Below are 12,071 nucleotides of genomic sequence, written 5' to 3'. Positions count from 1 at the left end.
CCAAAGACATATGATTACATGCACAAGGTACACAGAAAAACTGTTTGTACAATTATACAGGGTTATCCCATTTTTTGTTGGCAAGCTTCAGATATTTGTGTTTTTGGTTTAAAGGTCAGATTCCTGTCCACTATCCACTACCTATGATCTAAGTTTATATTTAGAACATCAGTTGTTCTTAATATTAAATGTTAGTTAGAGCCCTCACTCCTATTGTTCCATTTGACTGTTTGTACTATGTAACGTACTATTATATTTGCATACGTCCCCTATGAGTTGTAAAGCACTATGGCGCTATATAAAGATTATTATTATTAGTTGTAGGTTCTTTCATAGACAATTAGCTTTGTTGGTATAGATGTATGAAAAGTTATCCAGTAGTCCTGTAGTAGCCCATCTTGTCACTTATCCCAAGGTTTTCTATGTTGTTGGCAGGTTCTATGTGTTTGGTGTGTGTCTGTAATACATGCTGCACCCTGTATGCTTGGGAGATTGCCTGCCGTACATGCTGAGTAGGGGTGGGGAGTCATTCAGTACACATCAGAGCCAGAAAGACCCGTCAGACAGGTGTGAAGTCAGTGGAAATCTGATCACAGACGTGTATCCTGGGACCTTCCTGTCTGTCTGAAGAGCTCTACAGAGCAGAGTCACAGAGGAAGACACACAGAAGTCGTAGAGGGGCAAATCACTGGGATAGTAGGGGACAGCAAGGGAAACATGTTCACGAGGAAGCGACAAAGGCTACAAAAAGGTGAGTGAATGGACCTGAGGCGTCTATTATGAAGCTCAAAGGAAATGATGTGCGTTACACAATGATGTACATTTATAACTTGGAACAGAACAGACGCTGTTGTAGTTCACAAGTCTGATCCATCATGAGAGTAAAGCCTTCCAAACAGTTTGTAAGCAATCGTAAAGCCTAAAACGTACATTTTACAAGTTATTCTACTGTATTTACTGTATAGACATTTGTGTTGCTTTATACCGGTGCTTTGTTATTACTTATCCACTAATTTTAGCTACTTGTAACTTTTATGGTTGTGTTTTCTAATCCCTATTTATCTGATACTTTGTTTCAAATGTTCGGAGAAGTCTAAGACTTAAGGATCATTTTCAAAGAGTTGATGTAAGGTTGATAACCTGACACCATTCCGCAAGATGGTGAAGCAGTCAAAAGATCTTTAGAAGTTTTGTGTTATAATTCATTATTTATGAAGAAACAACAACTCTTTTATCTAGGGAACAATACAAAAACAAGAGATGGAATCAACCAACATACAAGAAAGGGAAAAATATCATATCAAAAGTCACTTTTTGCTGGGATAAGGGATGTATCATTTTAATGGAATGATTGCCATAATATGGAGATCTACGGTGATAGGAGACCTATTTCTGTATCTCATTGTGTATGAATGTTATTTATGCATATTACTGACTCACTCACTTAGTAATACAGATACATGTGCCGATATGGTAACAATGCAAGAATGCTAATTGTTAATGATAATGAATTGGTGTTTACGGCATAGTCATATATGTAAGGTTTGTGTTTATTCCTACAGAATTGAGCTCAGTTTTCCTATAATAACCCCCAATCATCATAATAAATGTCACATAAATTGTGAACTAAATCAACCATCCATCCAGTTTACTTTATGTGCAGAGCAGTGAAAAGGAAATTATCATTACACATTGAACAGTGACATACATTGTATAGTGGTAGTGCACGGTTTTGCAGCTCAGTCCCATTCAAATGATAAAAATTATGCCTTAAGCACTTTGAACAGCTGATCATGAAGGTTTCTGGTCTCGGACCCACATGACTCTAATACAAAAGACTTATACAATTGGTCATCAATATTACAGTCTTGGAAAACCTGACTGTTTAATAAATGCATAAAAATGTAGTTGATATTTGTGTGATTATAAATAATATCCATTGCTACTAGTTGAATAACCTTCATGTAGTGTTACTAGTACTGTAATCCAGTCACATGTCCAGTAATCTTTGCTGTATGTGCCTTTATGTCAAAGTTATGTTTAACTTTGAAGGTGTTGTCCGGAACTAGAGAATAGGGCCGTATACCCTCAGCATTGAGTTTGTAACTTTTCCAGTGTGCTCTCTATTAAAGGATTTCATGCTTCTGATTTGCTGTACACCCGTGACAACGCTGTGCACCCATAGTGTAATACTGTGCTTATCCTCCTGATCTACTGCCTGTTCCATGACTCTACCTGACTTTGGGTTCATCTTGACAATTCATTGCCTGAGCCCCAAGCGCATTGCACTAATTTATTTTAGTTAGCTGATACATATACTGACCTTATTTCAGTGATCCTTGTATTGGGGTTAAATGGTGAATACCAACTTGGTCATTGGGGTAATATCCTTGGGAATAGCTCCAGGCCAAACTGGTTAGGTGCCCCTGCTTTCCATTGCAGTTTGATTGTATTCAGGCCCCCTATTTCTTTTAAGAATTGTTGCGATATTTAAAGGGATTAGCGCTTCCAGAATGGATATATGTACAAATAACACGCGGAGTCCTTGCAGATGTATTAAGTAATTGCTAAAGAATCCTGCTAGGCCTGTCTTTAAATATGTGTCAGGCGTCTATGTGAACTAGACATGTGCTGTTTGGGATTTATGCTTTTACACATATTAATATTTTTAGCTTATTAAATACCTTGGGGCAAGAATGTTATAAATGGAAGTGTCCTGCTTCCATCCCCCAAATTAGCTACAGGAATTAGGACCGAAAGCTGCTCTGTAAAGGTGATTTCTACTATGACTGACCCAAATATGCAATGGAATTCCCTTCCTCCAGCATTCACTACAGACAATGACCAATCCTTATTAGGATAATAAGCATAACTCCAAACTATTGTGGAGAAAATGTTTCATGCGTAGCACACTGTCACATTGTGGCCAGCCAGCTCCATGTCACACCTCTCATATTCCCAGTGAGAGCAGGCGCTATATTTAATGCAGATTGGGTAGATGTTCTGGGACATACTTCCTTCCATCTGTGAAAGTGGGACAGAGCCTAAAATCCGGGACTGTCGTTCTGGGGGGTATGTTATATGGACCGCCGACCTGGGGTCCTGGGGGCCTCCAAATCTCTCTAGTCACAAAAAATGCCCGCACCATGAGCAGCCGCAGGCATAAAACTTTCCTCACACTACAGTTCAGTAGAGGTAAAGAGGGTCCAACTTACAGAAGACTGCTGTGATTATCTCTCCCCTGCCTCCTGCTGCTGTTATCTAGGTGGAGCAGGAGGGGGGCTCAGCAGAAAACTGTCCGTATGGTCCTGCTAAACTGCTCACTGCTGCGGCATCTAATGAGCAGCACTCTGGTGCCACCTCCTTACACTTCCCATAAATGACACATCAAAAATTGAGGGTTAGTTTATGTGTAGGGAATTTGTAAACTTTAAGTGCATGATGTGTGTGTCTGTGTATATATGTGTATGTACATATGTATAAACAGATAGGTGTGTTTATACGTATTTGTATATGGGTACGTGTGTGTATGTATGTGTAAACTGTAAGTGCCTGATGTCTATGTGAGCATGTGTGAGTAGTTAGGTGTACACATTCACTTAAAGGACACCTGTCACCTGTCGGAAACTGGTGGGGGCCCCTTAAAAAGTGAAAGTGGTGGGGGCCCCAGGGCTCAAGCCCCAGGAGCCCCTCCTTTAATCCGGCCCTGTCCACAAACCTCCACTTACCCTCATAGCTCCAAATACCACCACATACCCTCATACACCCACATACTTCCACATACCCTCATAGATCCACATACCTCACACATACTTCCTAGGTCCACATACACTCATAGCTCCACAAACCTCAATTTACCCTCATAGCTCCAAATACCACCACATACCCTCGTACATTCACATAATTTCACTTACCCTCATAGCTCCACGTACCACCACATACCCACATACACCCACATTCTTCCACATACCCTCATACCTCCACATACCTCATAGCCTCACATATCTCCCAATAACATAACCTATTGAACCATCCCACTTGTGTTTACCTGAGTGAACATTGAGGGATGATGCCTCACGCAACATCTAAGAGACTAACTTTTGGCCTACACAGAGGGATTATCAAGAAATTGAAGTGAACCAATGTTGTCGCATCTTACCTGTCTAACATGATAAAATACTCCTTTATTTAGGTGTAGGTTCTCATGTTAATGGCTCAATTTTAGTAAATCCTAACCTACTGAACCAGCCTTCTAGTCTTTATCTGAGTGAAAAATTGACAACCAAGCTACTTCAATGTACTCAATGTAATGGTTTTTTTTACCTGTGCTTGATCCCTACACAAAGGATAGAGAATCATGCAAGGTCGAAGCAGGTGAGGTGAAGGGATGATGCCTCACCCAGCATATAAGAGCTGAGGTATTATTGAGAAATGGATGTGAACCAACATTGTCATATCTTACCTGTACAGCATGATACAACTCTGGTGTATAAGGTGTATGCTCCCACCTTATTAGCTCAATTTGCTTTTATCTAAACTTATTGAACCAGCCTACTAGTCTTTATCTAAGCATGAAATAGGCTTGTAAAAATATTATTCTAGTTTTTTTTTGCATTAAAATGGTATTACCAACTTAGATTTTCGGTGCCTGACTGGGATGCCTATGGTCTACCTTCTTGAAGTGCACCACTGTAAAGCGACATAGACGTATTACCTGATACCCATATACACATTTCTTATACTGATACTATGTAACATAAAATTAGGGAGTTTATAAAATGTTATTATTACACACATAGGATGGTTGGGATGCTACATGCTAAATATTGGTATAGTGAGTGTACTTTGCCACAGACAACTCATACAGGGGGTTGGGGGCCTACTTAGTTCCAGTACCCACCCAGGATTAACCGCCTGTTAACCTATTGACCAGTCAGAGCCTGTAGACATTTATGACTTATCCAAACATGGACCATGAATGCCAGAGAAATGTGGGTCTCACATCTGCAGCCTTCCTTGATTGCTCATAAAATTACGGCAAATCCTAGTAATATGGCATCGCTTTACAATTAATAATACAAAATAATATACTTGGAAATATAATACAAAGACCAGTGTACCCCAGATGTTGGTGTACAGTGGTCTTGTGACCATTTATCCACTCCCAGCAGCTGCAACATGAGATGAGACTTTCAGTTATTATTATTATTATTATTATTATTATTATTATTATTATGCATTATTCCCAGCTTCTGACATGGTTCTTATCTGGAAGATTTACTATAATGTTACAGTCAGTAAATTGGTGGTAAAAGACATGGCCATATACCTTGGGATTGCAGAGAGGGATGCACAGGCTCTGACCCATTCATTTATAGGATTGGCTGGTTTTGCAGACATTTGCCTCCCCCGATCATAAAGTGACGTCCCTTCCATGGTGAGAACCCTTTAAGCCTATGTTAGAAAACAGCCAATAATCGTATGGTCAAACATATTTTGACAGTTTAGCTGTGGTTGTGGTTATTGTTAGTTTTTTCTATGTTCCTGAACGGGTGCAATGATCAGTAGTAACTCTGATTAAAGCTGTTTATTCCCTCCATTTCTTTTATTGATACTGATCATGGTGCTGTCAGTGGAAGACAACACCTGACCTTTTTTTTTCAGGGCCAGTAATCATAAAGGAGCAGACTGTGGGCTTAAAGGGAACTTGTCACCAGGGACTTAATTTTCATGTTCTGTGTAGTCCCAGGGGTGGGGCTTTGGTTTAGATGCAATTCAAAAAACAACATGTGAGCTGCAGACTGCTTAGCTCTTGGCCCCCACCTTGGTACTCCAGTGCATCTCCTCCCTCCGACCCACTGATGTCAGCTTACCAGGCTGTAAGCTCTGTGAAGGAGCAGGAGGGAGGAGCTGTACAGAAGCACAAAGGTGGGGTCTGAGAGAATAGGAGTCTGCAGCACGGACAAGTCACTTGTTGTTTTTTGAAATTCATCCAAACCAAAGCCCAACCCATGGAACTACACAGATTCAGTCAAGGTGCAAAGTAAATTATAACACACAATTACATTGTAATGCAAATGCTTAGAGAAAGCAAAAAGACATGTTTGCAATGCAGCTGTAATGGGCTTTTGCATCCTGTCTTTAGTGAAAATGAAGTCCCTGGTGACAGGTTCCCTTTAAGTCAAGTCTCTAATAGTAGACTATTATAATAATGCAGATTGGATATTGTGGATATTTCAGGAATAGTTGACACAGATCTCTTAATAGATTGTAATTAAAGTGAAAAATAGTAATGTTATCCTATACTTATAGCACATAAAGACAATGTGATTGTTACACAATTTATTGTAGGACGTGCCAAGATTTAGCACATCATGTACAAGTATGCTTGTGAGAATTAATTATAGAATTTATGACATCAATAGGCATTAAAACACAGTGGGGGGGGATTTATCATTGAAGTTTTTTGTCTATGTTTGGCGCTGTTTTGGTGTAGTTGTGGTCAAAATGCTGTTTTGCGACTTTCCATTGCTCCAAATGAACGTAAAACTGTATAAAGGTAATTTGACATAGACCCTGCTTGTCGCCAAATTCATTATTTGCATAGACTATTTTTCACAATTCGACTGAATTCATGATCTGTGATTTGGTGCAAATTTTGTTTAAGTACAAATTTTGGTGCAAATTTACCCAGTCCCCACTCTGGTCTATAGTCTTCTACTTACCCTGGTAAGTCTGGTAGCCTGGTAACTCTGTTGTTAGTGACCAACCCCTTGAAGGGTTCTGTACCAATAATCATGAACAAAAGTGGCACCCATTTCACTCATGTCACAACTTAACTCTCTATGAGACTACTGAACAAAGGCAGTTCTAGGCTAAGGCACAAGAATGGATTGCTCTATTTACAAAGACACAGAACCTGGTGATTCATGGGGTCTCAATGTCAAGCTCTCAATTGATCAGCCATTTATACCATATCCAGTGGATGCGGAATGACTTCAGTTTTATCATTACATGTCAGTACTTTGTTAAGACTCTACTCTGGATTGATCCAGCAGGCACATGTAGATCCATAAATACATGGTTTCCTATTACTGAAAGGAAACTCTTCTCTCTAACCTGACCTACTCTTATGCTTCCCCTATTTAGTCCAGTTTAGCAATGCATCCAAAATGGTCTTCAATCTTATTGCTTTATCCACACCGAGCACCTGCAGGTTTTTTTCTTTGTTTCATCTAAAATATACAGTGCACATCAAATAACCACCAGATTCTTAAAGCATCCCATTCCGATAGGGAAGTGTCAGGATTTGAACCGGTGCCATTTGGCCTTTTTAGTCGGTTCTCTACCATTGTGCTATGTGGCCTGGTTTATGCTGTTGTTTTGTTATGAGTGATTCTGCATTACTTGCTGGTGTTTTTAAGTCTCAGCTGTGTTAATTTGTAATATCAGGGCTCTATTTAATGCTGGCATTGTCATTCAGTATTTGCTAGGTATTGTTGTATCTGCAGCTTATCCCTGGCTCTGTTCTGTAGAAACATCTATACTTACTAAGTAGATTGTTTTCTTGACTGTAGTGAGAGATTCTGTGAAGTTTGTCTTTTCTCTTTTACTCACTCACCACTTTCCTGTCTGTTCCCCTTTGTGTTTATTTTCTAGTGATTGTAACTGGTTGTTACCTGTTGTTCCTGTCCACTCTATTGCCCTTCTTCCTGTATTCGGTCTCGGTTGTTGTTTGTGAGCATGCAGGGACTGCTTGTTCGCCAAGTTTTTGCTTGCAACAATTATTTCTTTAGGGGGGCCCACATTTAGTACAGCAAACCCTAGTATCATTTAGTCCTTTTCCCTACTTTCTGGATAGTTCTCCGTGATCAGAGAGAGAAAGAAGTTGTAGGGTCTGGAGCTGACCATCACCTTAAGGCAGGGACTAGCTTAGCCTTAGAGTTAGAGACAGTTTTCCCTTCCCCATTTCCCTAGTTATTGCTGCTATCTCTACATGGTTACATCCATGTAAACCGTAACAGGAAGTTTTATCTCCCACACAAAACATTAGGATTTGCATGATAACTCTTTCTTGAACAAACCTATTGAGACCCTATCTAGCTTGAAATAAAGAGCCAGTGTGTGCAGTATAGTATATATTGGTATGCGTGATGTTGATTACCAGGACCTTTCAGCCTGTATAAACTAGTTTTCACACTGCTGTCTTTTTGTATTGTTTGAAAATACTGCACAATTATTTATCAGTGTAGGCTTTTTGTATTTTGAGTTTTCACATTCTAAGGCTATATGCACACGATCATCCACTCACTGGGTTGGGAACCCAGGTTAACTTACAGCTGGGTGGAGAAGGGAGGGGGAGTCCTTGGCCCTCCCCTCTCCATTGAAAGATGAGAGGCTGTGTGGTAAATCTGCCCAAATTTAGGACATGGCTATCTTAGTCCAAAACAAAGAAATGTGCTCAACACATTTTATAGTAGCTTGTCCTAGTGGTGCTCTGAGCATTTAGAGTTCCATAAAAAGCATTTATAGACTTGTATTTTAGCAATTGGGAAAATGTAGAGACATGGTCATAATGTATATAAGACGGGAGATCACGATGGCTCTTGATTAACATATTACAGTGGGGTGAGTTCATTTTAGCTTCTTGGTCCCTTTAAGCAGTTTATATGACAAGCTTTCAAGCAAACTGTTCCAATTGCAGCCTGTTCTACTGCTACTTGTCCATCCCCTGGTCCTTATTTTCATGAAGGGCATCTTTATTTATCATCCCACAAACACAAGGAACCTACCACCACAGTGGTGTGCCTTATGAGTACAAAATTTACACCCCCATTGGTGCTCCAATTCCAATTCTTTGATAGAGACCAGATTTTACCTAAATCTTCTTCAGCACACAATAAGACAATGAGGATATAAAAACCTGTATGTGAAAGCTGAATATAATCTATGAGGATCATGGAATAACCAAATTAGTGCTTGATTGGACAGCAAATAAATCTCAATGTAAAAAAACTCCTTCAGAATAAATCCTGTTTTGGCTCAAAGACATAGAATGTTTTTTAATTTCTTTTGAAAAAGTGATTGTGGGAAAATTGAAGGCTTTACATATACATAAATCCATGACATTTAGCTTCAGCCTTTATGCTTGAAGGGGCATAGTGTTATCGGATAGGCTCCTAGACACACTAGCTATGTAGTGAATGAAATATAACAACTACTTGAACGAGTTACGCAATTGTCTGTTCTTGTCTACATGAAGACTCCAAGACATCCGGTATGGTTTTACTTTGGACACATGAGCTGTTTATATTGTAATAGGAGCCCGGCTTGTGCATCACTCTGCAGTCCACACCTATGCATTCTTATTTATTCATGGCTTTCAGGTATGATATCACAAGACGAGGGCGAGGTTTTCTAACTGTCCTTATGTGTCTTTGTTTAAAAGATAGATTGTCAAGCAGGGGTGGATATATACCATAGCTTTAATATATGTAATTTCACAAGGACCAGTGCTTTGTGTCTATAAAGGAAATCTACCATTTGTTTTCATGCATTGCAGAAACCTATCTTGTTTAATCCCTGAATTGAGTGGTTTTGCTTAAAAACTATTCTAAAATGATGATAATGAGGGTCTGGCGCTCCTGTTTCTGCCCCAGCGTTTCTCCTCTTACCTTAATTATGCACTGCTCCAGAGAATGCTGTATTTACTGTGTTGTCCCTGATAGGCAGAATGTTGTCCCCCAGCTGTTGTGTATGAGTCACCCAGCTAAGTTTGATTAGTCTTGTCTGGATTAGTCCTGCCTAGACATAAACGGCAGCCAGCATGAAACCCAGCTTTCCTAAGGTCCTGAATTGTTTTTTTGAGCAAAACCACTTGAATCAGGGATTAAACAAGAAATGTCCCTGCATCAGTGTAGCTACAGGTATGTTTGGTTTATAATGCAAACAAATGGTAGATTCCTTTAAGATTGTATATTTTAAGTTATTATTGAATTCTCCAAAAAATAAATAAAAATGAGTCTTGATTTTACAAAACAATAAGTTAATTTAGATTTTCAGTGGTGGATTCCAAAGTACAAGCTGGAGGTAGGGTCTGTCACTATTAGTCATATCTGGATAGAGATGAACAAATTATCCAAGATTCAATATATAGAAGCTTTGTAAAATGTTTCAGAAGCTTTGGTTTGGGTAATAATCTTTTCAGTCCAAATCAATGTTGCTTCAATTTTCTTGTAAATTGCTAAACAAACCCCATTAGTCCTGATTTTTTTATGAAAAGATTGTTTTTTTTTTTTTTACAATTTTTTTTGTTTCTTCGCACAACCTCCTTCCCAAAGCTTTGCGCTGGATATGCCGACATTTTAAAACATTAGTTCAAAGTAAACCAGAAAAGATTCATTTTATTGCCTGCAAAATTCCATATTTGTACAAAGCAATGGATCGATTCATCCATCAGTATCCTTGGGTCATCACCAAGAATTAATATATATAGTAATATAATAGGTCATACAATAGAGTTATACAACAAAGTTAGGGTCAGAAACATAGAACAGAATGCAGAATGAACTAGTATCTGTAATGCAAAGCAAGAAGAGCCTTTACAACAATGGGGCAGATTTACTGAGGATGGTTTGCCTGTCTAGTGTGCAGGGTACGCCTGATTCGGGAATTGTGGCGCCTGTTCTTCATGAATCTGGCGCCCTCTTTGCTCTCTGCTCCAACAAAGCGCACCACTTATTTTTAGTGCACCTTTAACATTTGCCATGCAACACAATTCTGTCAGGCTTTGCATGTTAAATGACCGGAACGGAAACATCACTAGGGGATTAAAATAATAAAAAATAATAATTAAATCTTCAAAGCTATTTTTCAATTTCATAAATGAATAGTGCAGGTGAAAATAGTAAAGTTTGTAATATAAATCATTAATTAAAGCAGCTTCTTTGAGCCTTCTTACTCCTCTAGTGAGCAGTGTATCTGGAATCCTCTAGATAGCAAAGTGATAAGTAGAAGGGATCAAGAATAAACTATTTTCATACATAGAGCATATTTCTCTTAATTCAGCTCTCATTGGAGTGTACACTATCCAGGGACTGTCTGTAAAATCAGAAAGCTGATTTACACAAGCTGCTTACATATGGTAGAAAGGCAGGGGGAAAAAAAGGACTCAGGAACATATTTATTTAATAAAATACAGTATATTAAGTAGTTTACTATTATTATTATTTCACCTTAAGGACATACAGTTAAGGAAAACACTCCATCAGACTGTTGCCTATATGTATCAATATGTACACTTTAAAAAACTTACCTTGCTTTTCCCCTAGAGGGCAGGCCACCATTGCTCCAATTACTTGTCTAAAAGATTTTTTTCTAATCAATCCTAATAATCTGGATAAGTATCATTTCTAAGAAGACAGAGTAAAGGAGATGTTGATGGTTTGTTGTAGTGTCAGATAGTTGCAAGTTCATGTATTTTCCTATCTAAATGTAACCTTTGCCCATACTGTTTGCATATGGTGCTGTGTACACACAAGGTCCCTACGTCACTGAGGCAGAAATGCTTTGTGTGAGCCTTACAGTAGTCAGCGGTTACTTGAGATCAGCCCAACAATTACAATATCCTGAAAGGGTGGGAGGGATTGGCACTTTCAGTCATTCAACCCCTTGCTGGGAGTTAAAGTGAACAAAAGTTGACAAAAATATGTCAACCTCAACAATATGTGAACCTCAGAAAATTACATAGGATTATAATGCCACATAAATTGGGGGATACTTAACATGTTTACATAAACTCTATCCATTATACTGTGACTGTAAATCACTGCAGCCTAGTCATGGTGGATTCCATTGCCGCTAATCCACAATGATTACAAAACACGTACTCCGTCCTAATATAGCAAAGGCAAATACATATAGTATTCAAAAAGACAATACCAAATACGCTAGGTTTCTTGAAGGTGCAAGTCTTTTAATGAATTGACAGAATCCCTGCCAACTTCCCTTAACAACTTTATTGGAGCAATAAAAATTATAATTATATGTCATTGGCTTTGAGGTCCCCTACA

At 38.8% G+C, this 12,071-nt stretch overlaps 1 protein-coding gene across 2 annotated transcripts in view; it reads left to right on the top strand.

Moving 5' to 3' along the window:
- Window positions 1-537: 537 nt before the first annotated feature.
- The window catches only part of STYK1 (serine/threonine/tyrosine kinase 1), a 38,269-nt gene continuing 26,735 nt past the window's right edge, over window positions 538-12,071 (top strand). Inside the window, exon 1 of one of the 2 annotated variants that reach the window (XM_072129838.1) lies at window positions 538-751. The gene's annotated coding sequence lies outside the window, so the exon portion shown is untranslated. The remainder of the gene's footprint in view (window positions 752-12,071) is intronic. The other variant, XM_072129837.1, reaches the window with a different exon arrangement.

This window comes from Engystomops pustulosus, chromosome 11 (genome assembly GCF_040894005.1).
Source record: "Engystomops pustulosus chromosome 11, aEngPut4.maternal, whole genome shotgun sequence".
Lineage (NCBI taxonomy): Eukaryota > Metazoa > Chordata > Amphibia > Anura > Leptodactylidae > Engystomops > Engystomops pustulosus.
The sequence above is the reverse complement of the archived record's forward strand: the minus strand, read 5'-3'. Positions and strand labels throughout refer to the sequence as shown.